The 14,788-nt window shown below is 45.5% G+C and overlaps 1 protein-coding gene across 3 annotated transcripts in view; it reads left to right on the forward strand.

Annotated features, from left to right (window-relative positions):
- The first annotated feature begins 207 nt into the window (after positions 1–207).
- LOC122542254 (interleukin-2 receptor subunit beta-like) overlaps positions 208–14,788 on the forward strand; it is a 113,171-nt gene continuing 98,590 nt past the window's right edge. For all 3 annotated transcript variants that reach the window (XM_043679798.1, XM_043679797.1, XM_043679799.1), the window contains exon 1: positions 208–381. The gene's annotated coding sequence lies outside the window, so the exon portion shown is untranslated. The remainder of the gene's footprint in view (positions 382–14,788) is intronic.

Consider the following 14,788-nt stretch of genomic DNA (forward strand, 5'->3'; position numbering starts at 1 on the left):
GACAAGCCCAGGATGGACACCAGATGAGAGAGACTGCCCGTTGCTCCTTCTCTGATAGGACAGTGTCATCTACTTGATTTCTAAAAAAAAAAGCCTTTCTGCTGCCGAAGCTCAGTCGCCTTGATCTACCTTTTTTTTTTCCATTTCCTCTTTGACCAACCGCCTCAGCACTCTGTCATTGTCGGAACAACCCACAAAGCTACCGGCCTCACCTCGAAACACGCCAGCCCATGAGATCCTGTGCACAGCCTGTCGTGCTATCACATCATTAGATCAGTTCTTTGTCATGACATAGCTGAATGCTTGTGACTCATATCGGACCTCTTCAGACTTGCTCTCCTCACAGAAGGTCTCCAGGACCCAGAAGCCAGATATCAAAAGGTGACTATACATTTCTTGCTTTTTTGTCTATTTCACTTTACTGTGATGTCTGAAATACAAGGTTGCAAACTAATCCCCTCATGTAGAGAGGTAAACTTTGCTTTTAGATAGATCGCTCGATCAGTCATCAGTCACCTGCACTATTGTATGCAATGGTACAATAATTTGAGATTAATGATACAAGACATAACAAACTGCACATTTGATATTATTATATCAGAGACAATAGTCTATCTTACAAGTGGAACTCAGACCCAGAATTGTGAAACGACTGTGATATTGGCTTTAATCATTGAAGGGTTACAGACATATAGTTATGTAGACACACACACACAGACTTGCAAACAGAAATATGCACATACACAGGCACATAAACAGAAACACACACACACATTCACAGATAAAAGGTTCAATATTTATCTACCTATTGCATTTAAAGGTTGAAATTCAATTTCTTTTGCGTAACCAAAAGCACACTCACACGGGCACACATATATACATGCACTCACCCACTCACACACTGACACTCGAACCCTCCCTCACACACATATACTGACAAACATGCACACACACACACACAAACTCGCCCACTCTCACAGTCGCCACACACACACATATACACATAAAAATCACCCACACTCACACACCCACACAAAGACACAAATATTCACCCACTTTCATACGCCCACATACATACACAACGCTCGCCCACTCTCACACACCCACATACATACACAAACACTCGCTCACTCTCACATACTGACATCTACACACATGACCCAATATTCAACTGGGGGTGAATCTCTTCTGGATGGACAATGCAAAGAAAGCCCACAAATGGGGAAGGACTTGATGGCTATTCTCCACTCATTTTGAAATCATTTTGACTCAGAAATTGCATTTGAATGAAATGGGACATTCTTCCACTTGAAACAAGCCGGAGTAAGATCAGGACTCGGGGGTAGGAGTTGAAAACAGTTCAGTGCCAATAAAGTAGACTGGGGCTGTCGTCCTCAATGCAGAGAAGGCTGAGGAGGAAGCTGATTGAGGTGTACAAAGGTCTGAAAGGACATAGACAGGTAAATAGGGAGAAACGTTTCCCTCTTAGTAGAAGAGGCAATAACAAAGGGGGCATTGTTTTAAGGTGAGGAGCAGGAGATTTACAGGGGATTTGAGGAAAGAAATTTTCACCCAAGGGTTGTGGGAGTCTAGAATACACTGCCTAAAAGGGTGGTAGGGGCAGGAACCACCAAGACGTTGAAGAAGTATTTAGATAAGCAATTGAAACACCATAGCACAAATTTCTAGAGGCCAGGTGCTGCCAAATGGGAACAGAATAGATGGATGTTGAGGACCAGCACAGTCATGGTGGGCTGTAGGGCCTTTTTAGATGTAGTAAACATTTTAACAGTTTGTGACTCCTGCTGGCGTGTCGACTGAACGGGACTGAAACTCAACCTAATTCTTCCTGAAATGAATGATCTTTGTAGTTGATGAACCTGCTGTTTCACTCAGGTTTATAAACTGCGTTCTCACTCGGTTTATTTATCTCGGCTGATAATGTGTAGAGCTCACTAAGCGTGGCCCGGGGCTTGTAATTCTCTCCTTTTGCTGCTGGATGATGAGGAATGTTAGGAGTGTGGTTTTCAAATGCTAGAACCTACAGCTGTCTCTTGTGGAGGCGTTTACTCTAGTACTACATGCCTTGCTGTACATCTCTATGACTCTATGACAAATGCTGATGTAGGGTTCATGTAGTGCAGTGTCCCTCCCTCTGAGCCGGAAGTCCTGTGCTCAAGCCATACCCGATCCATAGATGCATCTTAAGAGGGTGGCACGGTGACTCAGTGGTTAGCACTGCTGCTTCCCAGGGACCGGGGTTCGATTCCTGCCTCAGGTGACTGTCTGTGTGGAGTTTCCTCCCACCATCAAAGATGTGCAGGTCAGGTGAATTGGTCATGCTAAATTGCCCATAGTGCTAGGTGCATTAGTCAGAGGGAAATGGGTCTGGGTAGTTACTCTTTGGAGGGTCGGTGTGGACTTGTTGGGCCGAAGGGCCTGTTTCCATACTGTAGGGAATCTAATCATCTCTGATTAGTGCTGAGTAATAATATCTACAGGAATGTGTTGTCCATTGACAATGATAGAAAGTGCTGTGTTGAGTGGAGTCACTTTATCTAAAGCATGCAGCTCTATTGCATTTCACAACATTGTGCAATGGGAAGGTGATGGCCCAGTGCTATTATTGCAGAACTGTTCATTCAGAGACCTATGTGATGTGTCTAGGGACCTGGGCTCAAATCCTGCCACAGCAGATGATGGATTTTGAATTCAGAGTCCAATGATGGCCATGAATCCATCGTTGATTTGTTGGAGAAGAATTCATCTCGTTCATTAATGCCCTTTAGGGAAGGAAACTGTTGTCCTTACCTGGGGGTCTGGCGTACATGTGACTCCAGACTATGGCCACAGATGCTGGTGTAGCCAGTGACACCTTCATCCGGTGAGCGAAAAGCAATTAAACAAATGCCGGTATTCCTGTATGATTAAATTGTTGACAGAAAGATCCAAAGGGGGAAATGAGGAGAAATGTTTTACATTTGGAGTTTTCAGGATCAGGACTGTCTGACCAGAAAAAAAATTTTGGAAGTTGATTCCATCAATAATTAAAAAAGGGATTTGGGCAGGTGCTGGAAAGTGAGAAAGGTTCCAGATGAAAAGCAGGAGTATATCGCAATCTCTCTTTCAAAGAGCTGGCACAGTCATGATGGGCCAAATGGCCTCCTTCTAAGCTGGAACATGCCCATCCCGAGTGCCAGACATGGCATTGATACTGAGTTATTCCAGGTACATCTAAAAGCCTGTGGAAGTCAAGCTGGCACACAGCAGGCAATGTGAGTCCATCTGGTTGGAGTCATCTGCATTTTTGTGCTAGGGCAGTGTTAAGTGCTAACTACACTCCAGATATTGGTCAAGGCTCCTTAGACAACACCTTCCCAACCCACAACTTCCACCATCTCGAAGGACAAAGGCAACAGGTAAAAGGGCCCACCTGCAAGTTCCCCTAAAAACCACTCACTACTAGGAAATATTCGATTAGATTCCCTACAGTGTGGAAACAGGCCCTTCGGCCCAACAAGTCCACACAAACACAGAGTAACCCACCCAGACTCATTTCCCTCCGACTAATGTACCTAACACTATGGACAATTTAGAATGGCCAATTCACCTAACCTGCACATCTTTGGATTGTGGGAGGAAACTAGAGCACCCGGAGGAAACCCAGGCAGACACATGGGGAATGTACAAATTCCACACAGACCGTTGCCCGAGGCTGGAATCGAACCTGGTACCCTAGTGCTGTGAGGCAGGAGTGCTAACCACTGAGCCACTGTGCTGCCCAATATGTCACCATTTCTTCAGTATCGCTGGGTCAAAATCCTGGAATTCCCTCCCTAACAGCATTGTGGGTCGACCCACAACACAATGTCTACAGTTCAAAAAAGCAATTCACCACCACCTTCTCCAGGGGCAGCTAGGGATGGGCATCCAATGCTGACTCAGCCAGCTATGCCACTTCCCATGAATTATTTTTTTCAAAGGTTACATTCCTAAGAGCTGTAACCCCAATACAGTATCTTCCCCTTCCCATACTGACTCCCATTCATTTGTCATTTTTGTATTATGACCATGTGTGACCTTTTACTTTCCACAGAAAGGTCATTACATTTTATCAACCAGCATCTCCTAGTCTGCCAGCAAGATTCCTAAAATTCCCACAGAGCCTTTTCAAAGATGTTTTGTATTTTCCCCTTATAGCATCTTTACCAAGCACAGAGAGGCCATTTAGCTCAATGAGTCTGCACCAACCCTCTAAAGGCCATCTCACCTGACCTTGCCCCCTACACTATCCCCATAACCTTGCATTTTCCATGGCCAATCCACCTAGCCTGCACATCTTTCCACAGTGGGAGGAAGCCCACACAAACACAGGGGTTGGGCGGGGCGGAGGAGAAGGTGCAAACTCCAAACAGACAATCACCCGAGGCTGGAATCGAACCCGGGTCTCTGGTTCTGTGGGGCAGCAGTGCTAACCAATGAGCCACAGTGCCATCCTCAATGGATGCAGGCAACGTGTGCTGTGTCTTGCTTTGAATTCTTCAGGGATGAAGGGTGCTTGAGGATGTTGCTAGTAAAGTGGAACTCAGTGGGGCAGGACCACGTTGACTGGTGTACCAACGGAAGCTTTGACAGAACTTGGGAGAGTGATCGCCATGGCAGTAGCACTTGGAATGATCACACACTCATGCATGACCTTGGCTACAGTAACCCTGCGAGCTCTGGGCCATTGGACATCCTTATGATCAAATGGGACTGTACTGTGCTTCAGCTGCTAGGATGGTGTGGCTTCTGTTCTAAGAAACCTACTTCACTTTGCCTTTTATTCACTTCATTCCAATCGGTGCCAAAACAAAGCTAAAAGTGTTCGTTTTTACAATTCATTGGTGGGACATTGGCATCACTGTCTGGGCGAGCATTTATTGCCCAGTCCTAACTGCCCTCAAGACAACAGCTCTGTCCAAGTGTTTGGGGAAACGCAGTACCTCCTGACTGCCCACTCACCATTAAATGAGAGAGAAAGAGAGCGAGAGAAAGATAGAGAGAGAGACACACACACAGAGAGAGGGAGAAAGAGAGAGAGAGAAAGAGAAAGAGAGATAGAGAAAGAGAGATAAAGATAGAGAGAGAGAGAGATAAAGAAAGAGAGTGAGAGAGACAGAGACAGAGAGAGAGTGAGAGAGATAGAGAGAGGGAGAGAGAGAGAGAGAGACAAGGAATACAGGATCAGAAGTGGCTGATGGTGGTGGAATGTAATGTCATTGAGCTCGTAATCCTGAGCTACTGGACTGCTGTTCTGCAGGTGTGGCTTTCGAATCCTAGTACAGCAGCCAGTTGTGTTTAACTTCAGTTAATATGAAGGTAGACCTGATGAAACCATCGGCAATTGTCCTCTGGACCCAGCTGGTTCACTAACGCCCTTTTGGGAAGAACTTGCCCTTTCCCAGGATGGCCTACTTGTGATTCCAGCCCCACAGCGATGTGTGTGTTCTAACATTCCGAGCAATTCCCTCAGTTCAAGAGTAACTAGATGCCAGCCTTTCCTGAACCAATCATATCCCATGGAAGAGGAAGAAGTAGGTCATGCAGTACTGAAACAGGTCCCTCTTCGCTTTGCTATTCAATTGGATCATGGCTGTATGTAACAGAAACCCATTTTAATTCCATATCCACTGAGCTCCTTTGCTATCGGACAGCCTCAACAGCTTCAAGGGTTTTTTTTAATGGTGAAGGCTCCAGGTTTTAATTACCTGTGTCTGAAGAAATATTTCCTGACCTTGGCCCTGATCAGCCTGTCTCTCACTTTCAGCCAAACAACAAAATGAGCAAACATTGCCCCTGGCTCCAGATCGGAAAGCTCCACAACATTTGTCCCATGCCCCATCCCATCACCAGCACCTTCTCGAGGGCAACGAGGGATGGGCAATAAATGCTGGGCCCAGCCAGCAATGCCTGTGTCCCATGAGTGAATTTTTAAAAATACAGTCTTGGCCCTAATTTGACATTCATGGGAATGAAATGAACAGGAAATCAAAGTGACATAGATTGCTCACTAGTTTCACTGAAGTGAAATTGCAGGTACATTGTAATAACAGTGAAGGGTAAGTTTCATAGCATCCCTACAGTGTGGAAACCTGCCATTTGGTTCAACAAGTCCACACCTATCCTCCGAAGAGTAACCCACCCATACCCATAACTAATGCACCTAACCTATACATCGCAGAACACTACGGGCAATTTAGCATGGCCAATCCACCCTAACCTGCACATCTTTGGATTGTGGGAGGAAATTAGAGCACCCAGAGGAAACCCTCGCAGACACGGGGAGAATGTGCAAACTCCACCTGAGGCCAGATTTGAACCCTGATCCCTGGTGCTGTGAGGCAGCAGTGCTAACCACTGAGCCACCATGCCACCCCAAGTGATGCCTAATTGTATTATTGTTGGACTGTTAACCCAAAAACAAAAAGGTTGGCGCTGGAAAAACATAGCAGGTTAGGCAGTATCTGAGGAGCAGGAGAGTCATCAGGAAGGGCTTATGCCCGAAATGTTGATTCTCCTGCTCCTCAGATGCTGCCCGACCTGCTGTGCTTTTCCAGCAACACACTCTCAACTCTGATCTTCAGCATCTGCAGTCCTCACTTTCTCCGGTTAATCCAGAGACCCAGGTGTTGTTCTGAGATTCAGGTTCAAATCCTGCCACAGCAGATGGTGGAATTAATGATGACCAGGAACCCATTGTCAATTGTTGGGAAAATCCCATCTGGTTCACTTGTTGACCAGAAGTTCACCAACGACAGCATCTTCCAATCTCAAAATCATTTCCATCTAGAAGGACAAGGGCAGCAGATACATGGGAACACCACCCCCTGCAAGTTCCCTCCAAGCCATTCACCATCCTGATGTGGAAATATACTGTTGTCCCTTCACTGTCACTGGATCAAAATCTTGGAATTCCCTCCCTAAGGGTGTAATGAGCTTACCTACTGCACTAGGGCTGCAGCCATTCAAGAAGGCAGCTCACCACTACCTTCTCAAGGGACAACTCAGGACAGGCAATAAAAACTCTCCCAGCTGGTGACATCCCATCCCACAAATAAATTTTTAAAAAGCTAATGTCCTTTAGGGAAGGAAACTGCCATCCTTACCTGGTCTGGCCTACATGTGACTCCAGACCCACAGCTAATGTGGTTGACTTTTAACTGTCCTCTGGGCAATTAGGTTTGGGCAATAAATACTGGCCTGGTCAACAATGCGCTCATCCTGTGAAAGAATGAAAAAAAAAGTTGATACTCATAATGGGAGCGAGGGAGAACAGGAAGATGAATGTGAAAATGCCTGGGGTGGTTTCCTTGGCAACAAATTTGTGGAATGACCAGAAATAACATGGGTTCTGGGTCAAGCATTCCTACCATTTCAATAATGGCATTGTCCAAATGCATTTGTCAAAAGCAGAATTGTACCCTTTAATGCCAGGGAGCTTATGATTCTTCGCAATAGACATTGGTAAATCCAAATGCCAGGAGAATGAACATAGGAAAATCATTTAAAGTGAAAAATATTTCCCTTTAGTTTTTCGTGGTGATTAGTTTGCAAGCTACATAAACACTGCAGATGGGTGCTTTGGGGTGGGTGTGATGGGAGCTGATTAACCAAGGATCACCCAATCCAATCCAATCTGTTCACCATCCAATTAGTGCGGAAAGTCACGGGAGCAATGGTGGGAGAGTGTGCATTTGAGATGTGGAAGGGTTTGCATTAGATCTCCAGGAATACTTCAGACGGGGTCAGCAATTACACCTGCCCCAAAGCCAGTCATCATGTTTCTATCCATCTTTGAGACTCCGCCCATCACCCTTCCTAAAGAATGACCACATCCGAAGTTACCAACTTTCAAAGGGAAGTGGTTTTCATGACATTGACTGAACGACACGTCACTGATAGACTCTCTAACTCAGCGCTGCACCAGTTCAAGCAATGGAATTACAAGAAACCTGCCCCAAAATAGACAAAGTCAGGAGTGGGGGTAGGTTTGTCAATTCCGCAAAGAGAAAAGCTTTGATGCTTGAGTTCCTTTATACGCAGATCTTGCGGGTTTCTGGTTCTGGTTCAAATTACAATGATTCTTTACACAAAACCATCATAGCATCCCTACAGAGTGAAAGCAAGCCATTCAGCCCATTGACTCTCTGAAAAGCATCCCACCCAATCCCTGTAATCCTGCATTTCCCCCGGCTAATCCAACTAACCTGCACATCGTTGGACTGCAGGAAGGAAACCAGAGCACCCAGATGGAAACCCACACAGACACAGACATGGGGGCAATGTGCAAACTCCACACAGATGGTCGCCCGAGGGTGGAATCAAAACCAGGTCCCTGGCATTATGAGGCAGCAGTGCTAATCACTAAACCACCACGACACCTTCATTAACACCCTGTTCAATAGAGTCAGGAGGTTGTGTGTCCAAAATGGCTGCTATCCAACTGCTACTATAATTCACTACTTTAAAGCCCCTTCACCATGCCCTCGCCCCCCCCATTGCGCCTCATCTCCCCAATCCACAACTGCCCCTTGCCGAACCCCACCTCATTGCAACAACGACCTGCACTGATATTGCAACCTTTGCAGAGTAAGATCCCACATGTGGCTTCAGGGGAGCATAGTGAAACAAGATTTGACAGCGAGCCAGGTACAAAGATATTGGGTCAGATGATCAAAAAAAAAAGAAACATGGTGGGCTTGAAGGAACGTCTCCAAGGAGGACAGGGAAATGGGGATAGAGGTTGGGATTCTGCACTTGGCAGCTAAAGACATGGCCACTCCTGATGGAGCGATTAAAATTGGGGGTAGTCAGGTAGCCAGTTTCAGCGGGGTGCTGAGATCGTAGCAGGGTGGGGTTTGAGGCTAGACGTGATTTTGAAGGTGATGGTGAGGGTGAAATTACCAAAGGGATTGGGAAACAAAGACGAGAATTTTAAAACAGAGACATTTCTTCACCAGGGGTCTGTGTGCCTCAGGCCCACCAATCCCATGTAACCCCAGGCATCACCAACTTTCTTCCCACAATCCCTAGCAATTCCCTTTACCAACTTCCACTGACTCCTGTTTCACCTCTTACCATCAGCCCTGAGTTGTAAGTGATTATGGGAAGTCCCCAGTTTCACTTTGTCTTGCTCCTGCTGGACAATACACTGGAAATATGATATAAAGGAGTCAACCACACTTGAGAGAAGCAACAATTGAGAGAAGCCTCAGTCAAAACTTGGATCTAGGCATCTAATTGTGACACTGCTCCCAGCCCATCACTTGCTAAAAGATACATAAATAGGCGGGGATTCGAGGGAAAGAGACAACGTAAAGGCAAATGGTTTAATTTTAGAAAGGCAACGTGTGTTAGTACAGTCTTGGTGGGCCAAAGGGCCTGTCCCTGTGCTGCACTGTTCTTTGAAATCACTTAACTCAGTCCAGAAGCCAATCGGTATTGCGTCACATGAGACATTGCTTTCGTCACTAGCATTTCCCTCATAAAACTCTACCGCAGTATTTCCCTCAACAATTTCAACTATTCTCTTCTAGGAAGGGACATTCATTTCCAACTATGTGCCCTCTTTTGCTCTCTACATAGTTCTCATGAGACATTGCCTATCCAATCTAAGACTGGGCACTGGATAATGATTAGATTCATTGTGTCATCCAGCACAGAAACAGACCCTTTGGTCCAATCAGACCATGCCGACCATAATCCCAGACTAAACTAGTCCCACCTGCCTGCTCCTGGCCCATATCCCTCTAAACATTTCTTATTCATGAACTTATCCAAATGTCTTTTAAATGTTGTAACTGTTCCCACGTCCACCACTTCCTCAGGAAGTTCGTTCCACACAGAAGCAAAAGAATTACCCCTCACCTCTTTTTTTAAATCTCTTTCCTCTCACCTTAAAAATGTGTCCCCTGGTCTTGAAATCTCCCACCCTCAGGAAAAGGCAACTACCATTAACCCTATCCTTGACCCTCATGATTTTACAAACCTCTACGTGGTCACCCCTCCACCTCCTACACTCCAGTGAAAAACGTTACAGCCTGTCCAACCTCTTTTTATAACCCATTCCCGGTAACCTCCTGGTAAATCTCTTCTGAACCCTCTCCAGCTCAACCACACCCTTCTTCCAACAAGGAGATCACAACCACACAGAGTACTTCAGAAGAGACCTCACCATTAGAAACAGAATCTTTTTCTGGTTGATATCCTACTGGCTATATTGACTCGCACGGTTAGGACATTGATTGACACAGTTAAGAAGTTGATTGACAGGATTAAGAAATTATCAGAGTGTTTAAGAAACAGTTGGGATAGTGAGTGGTTGCTTTGATCAGTAGCCTGTGATGGATAGTATCCTAAAAGGACCTAAATTGATGGTCAACTACTCCCCATATTTAATGACAACTTAGACAATGGTACAGAAATGCAAGCCATGGTTCACTAGCCCTCAAATTAAGGATTTCTCTTCTTAGAAGAAAAAGGTGGTTTTGATTATCGGTTCTGGAAGCCTATTGACTAAACTCGAAAGAAAGTTTAAGCAAGGTGAGAAATTGAACAGTTCCTCAACAAAATAACGAATAGGAGAGTATGAATTAATTCATTGAGTTTGATGTCCATTGTCAATTGAAGACTAAAGTGAGGAGGAATTTATTCTCTCAGTGGGTTGTTTGTCTTTGGAATTCCTTCCCACAGAAAGCTGTGGGGGCAGAGTCCTTGTGGATATTTAAGTCTGAGATCGATTCTTAATCAGTCGGGGAATCAAGGATTATGTGACTAGGGCAGAAAAGTAGACACGTGGAGTGTTGGATCATCCATGATCCTATTGGATGGCAGAACAAGCTCGAGGGGCCAAATGGCCTATTCCTATTCCTATTTCTTATGATCTGATCCCTGTAGGTACAAGTAAGTGCTGAAGGTGGTCCAATTGGAGTTTATGAAGATTGCAAAATATTGCAGATGACGAATAGGTTGTATAAAACAGAGTGCAGAATCATACTCTTTTCCCCCAAATTGGACGTGTTCCAATGCAGAATTAGCCAAAACCTCAGGACACCCCAAAGTGCTTTACAACAATGAAATGCTTTTCTGCTGTTGCCATCATTATGAGGCTAGAAGCACAGCAACCTTGTACATCAGCGTCCCAGCCACAGCAAGCTGATAGCAACCTGATACAGCAAAGACTACATATCCTGATAACATCCTGGCCACAGTACAGAAGACTTGCGCTCCTAAGCTAAGTGCATCCTTACCCAAGCTGTTCCTGTACAGTTACAACATTGGAATTCACCTGAAAATGTTCCAGATTTGAGAGGGGCTGATCCAAAGTGAATTATCACCCCAATTAGTCTCCTCGCCATTGCCAACCCAATGAAAGTTTTCATCGATAGAGCTGTCAAGCAGCAGCATCTCACAAATGAAAACAGCAATAGTCCATTCGGCCCCTCAGTCTTGAGGTGCCAGCCAATAAGGTCATGGCTGATCCAATTGTGGCCTCAGCTCCACTTTCCCGTCTGCCCCCCATAAGCTTTGACCCCCTTGCAGGTCTAAAATCTAGTGGGTGGCACGGTGGCACAGTGGTTAGCACTGCTGCCTCACAGCGCCAGAGACCCGGGTTCAATTCCCGCCTCAGGCAACTGTCTGTGCCGAGTTTGCACATGCTCCCTGTGTCTGCGTGGGTTTCCTCCGGGTGCTCTGGTTTCCTACCACAATCCAAAAATGTGCAGGTCAGGTGAATTGGCCATGCTAAATTGCCCGTAGTGTTAGGTGAAGAGGTAAATGTAGGGGAATGGGTCTGGGTGGTTTGCGCTTCGGAGGGTCGATGTGGACTTGTTGGGCCGAAGGGCCTGTTTCCATACTGTAGGGAATCTCATCCTTAAACGTATTTAATGAAGCAGCCAGCACTGCTCACTGGTTGTAGAGAATGTCAAAAATTAATGATTCTCTGAGGAAAGAAATTCCTCCTCATTTTTATCTTAATTGGAGACTCCTTATTCAGAAGCAGGTTTCCCATCAGTGGTGTTGTGTTATGCCCCAGAGTGAGTACACAAAATGTCTTTAAATGTCATAATATCATTGTCATAGCGTATACCCTGAATGTACAGCGATCTCAGATTCCAAAGTAAGTGTGACCCACTAAAAGTGTGACATGCTGATGGAAGTGTGCAGCTAAATAGCTTAGATTCTTTAAAGCCCTTGTTAGATTCCCCTACAGTGTAGAAACAGGCCCTTCGGCCCAACCAGTCGAAACCGACCCTCCAAAGAGTAACCCAACCAGACCCATTTCCCTCTGACTAACGCACCTACCATTGTGGGCAATTTAGCATGGCCAATTCACCTGACCTGCACATCTTTGGACTGTGGGAGGAAACCGGAGCACCCAGAGGAAACCCACGCAGACACAGGGAGAATGTGCAAACTCCACACAGACAGTCACCCAAGGCTGGAATCGAACCCGGGTCCCTGGCGCTGTGAGGCAGCAGTGCTAACCACTGAGCCACCATGCTGCCTTGCTATTAGAAACACAAACAGAATTTGCTGGAAAAGCTCAGCAGGTCTGGCAGCACCTGCGGAGTGAAATCAGAGTTAGCTTTTCAAGCCGAGTGACCCTGACTCAGAACTCTTCTGAGACAGGGTCACTCAACCCGAAACATTAACTCTGATTTCACTCCGCAGAAGCTACCAGACCTGCTGAGCTTTTCCAGCAATTTCTGTTTGTGTTTCTGACTTCCAGCATCTGCAGCTCTTTTGTTTTTTATTTAGCTTAATATTAGCCCAGACATTATGTGCCTGTGGCTGAAATGCAGCTGGAGCTGTTGAATCTTTCAAAACCACATTTAGTTCATATGATATGGGATCACACAGAATCATTAGCACATCAGGTACCAACACCCTGCTGGACACAACCCCAACACCACAGTGGCATTGAACAAATATATCCTCTCAGCACCTACCCTACAAAGCCTTTCAGTAGAAAAATGTGAGGTGCTGCATTTTTGGAAAGCAAATCTTAACGGGACTTATCCACTTAATGGTAAGGTCCTAGGGAGTGTTGCTGAACAAAGAGACCTTGGAGTGCAGGTTCATAGCTCCTTGAAAGTGGAGTCACAAGTAGATAGGATAGTGAAGAAGACGTTTGGTATGCTTTCCTTTATTGGTCAGAGTATTGAGTACAGGAGTTGGGAGGTCATGCTGCAGCTGTACAGGACATTGGTTAGGCCACTGTTGGAAAATTATGTGCAATTGTGGTCTCCTTCCTATCGGAAAGATGTTGTGAAACTTGAAAGGGTTCAGAAAAGATTTAAAAGGATGTTGTCAAGGTTGGAGGATCTGAGCTATAGGGAGAGGCTGAAGAGGCTGGGGCTGTTTTCCCTGGAGCGTCGGAGGCGAAGGGATGACCTTGTAGAGGTTTATAAAAGCATGAGGGGATGGATAGGATAAATAGACAAAGTCTTTTCCCTGGGGTGGAGGAACTAGAGGGCATAGGTTTAGGGTGAGAGGGGGAAGATATAAAAGGGACCTAAAGGGCAACTTTTTCACGCAAAGGGTGGTGCATGTATGGAATGAGCTGCCAGAGGAAGTGGTGGAGGCTGCTACAATTACAACATTTAAAAGGCATTTGGATGGATATATGAAATAGGAAGGGTTTAGAGGGATATGGGCCGGGTGCTGACAGGTGGGACTAGATTGGGTTGGGATATCTGGCAGGTGGGACTAGATTGGGTTGGGATATCTGGTCGGCATGGACGGGTTGGACCGAAGTCTGTTTCCGTGCTGTACATCTCTATGACTCTATATTCAACAGTTAATAGGGCAGCTACGAACTGATCCATTGTCCTTTATGTGATTTCTACACATGCCAATAAAACATAGCAAACATAATCTTATCATCATTTGTACATTGGGGTTGAAAACCTGGTTTGAGTCTTCCACACTCTTCCCATCCTATTCACTGGCTCTGCCAGATACTGACTCAGTTTGTGGATCAGCCAGTGGAATATAGGTCTGTGATTACAGCCAGAGCACCAAACCCTGTGGCAAAAACTCTGGGAGAGGAGGCCTCAAAGCAGTTTGAGGAACTTACCGAAGGTTGCAAATAATTTGCTGATAAACTCATCAGAAAGTCTATGTCTGGACCTGAACAGAGCAAATGACTCGTTCATTGATGCAATCAATTTTATTGTCATTCCATTCAGCCTCCCTGGTTGAGAACCTGAACAATTATTCCTTTCGGTTGTGAATTGCATGAGGAGATTTTTACGATAACTGTTGAAATGCTTCTCTAATCCCCTATTATCTCCTCTTCTCTCTCACAATCTAATCCTTCCCTCTCTTTACTCCCATGCCAAATCAGACGCCGATTCCCTCCTCAATCACTTCTCTCTTTCTTTTTCCATCTTGCTGCTCAGGCAAAGATTTGCATTTACATAACGCCCTTCATGATCACGGGGTGTCCCAGATTGTTCGACAGCCATTGAGGCGTTTGCTGAAGTGTCAGAATATCAGTTGACAAATGCCCACAGGCAAAATAAAAATTGACAATTAACACAGTTTTTGTGATAACGAACGAAGGGTAAATATTGGAAAGGACACCTGGGAGAAATCCCCTGCTCTTTTTTTTTAAGATTAGATTATTTACAGTGTGGAAACAGGCCCTTCGGCCCAACAAGTCCACACCGACCCTCCGAAGAGCAACCCACCCAGACCCATTCCCCTACATTTACCCCTTCACCTAACACTACAGGCAATT

The sequence above is a fragment of the Chiloscyllium plagiosum genome, chromosome 39 (genome assembly GCF_004010195.1).
Source record: "Chiloscyllium plagiosum isolate BGI_BamShark_2017 chromosome 39, ASM401019v2, whole genome shotgun sequence".
NCBI classification, from domain to species: Eukaryota; Metazoa; Chordata; class Chondrichthyes; order Orectolobiformes; family Hemiscylliidae; genus Chiloscyllium; species Chiloscyllium plagiosum.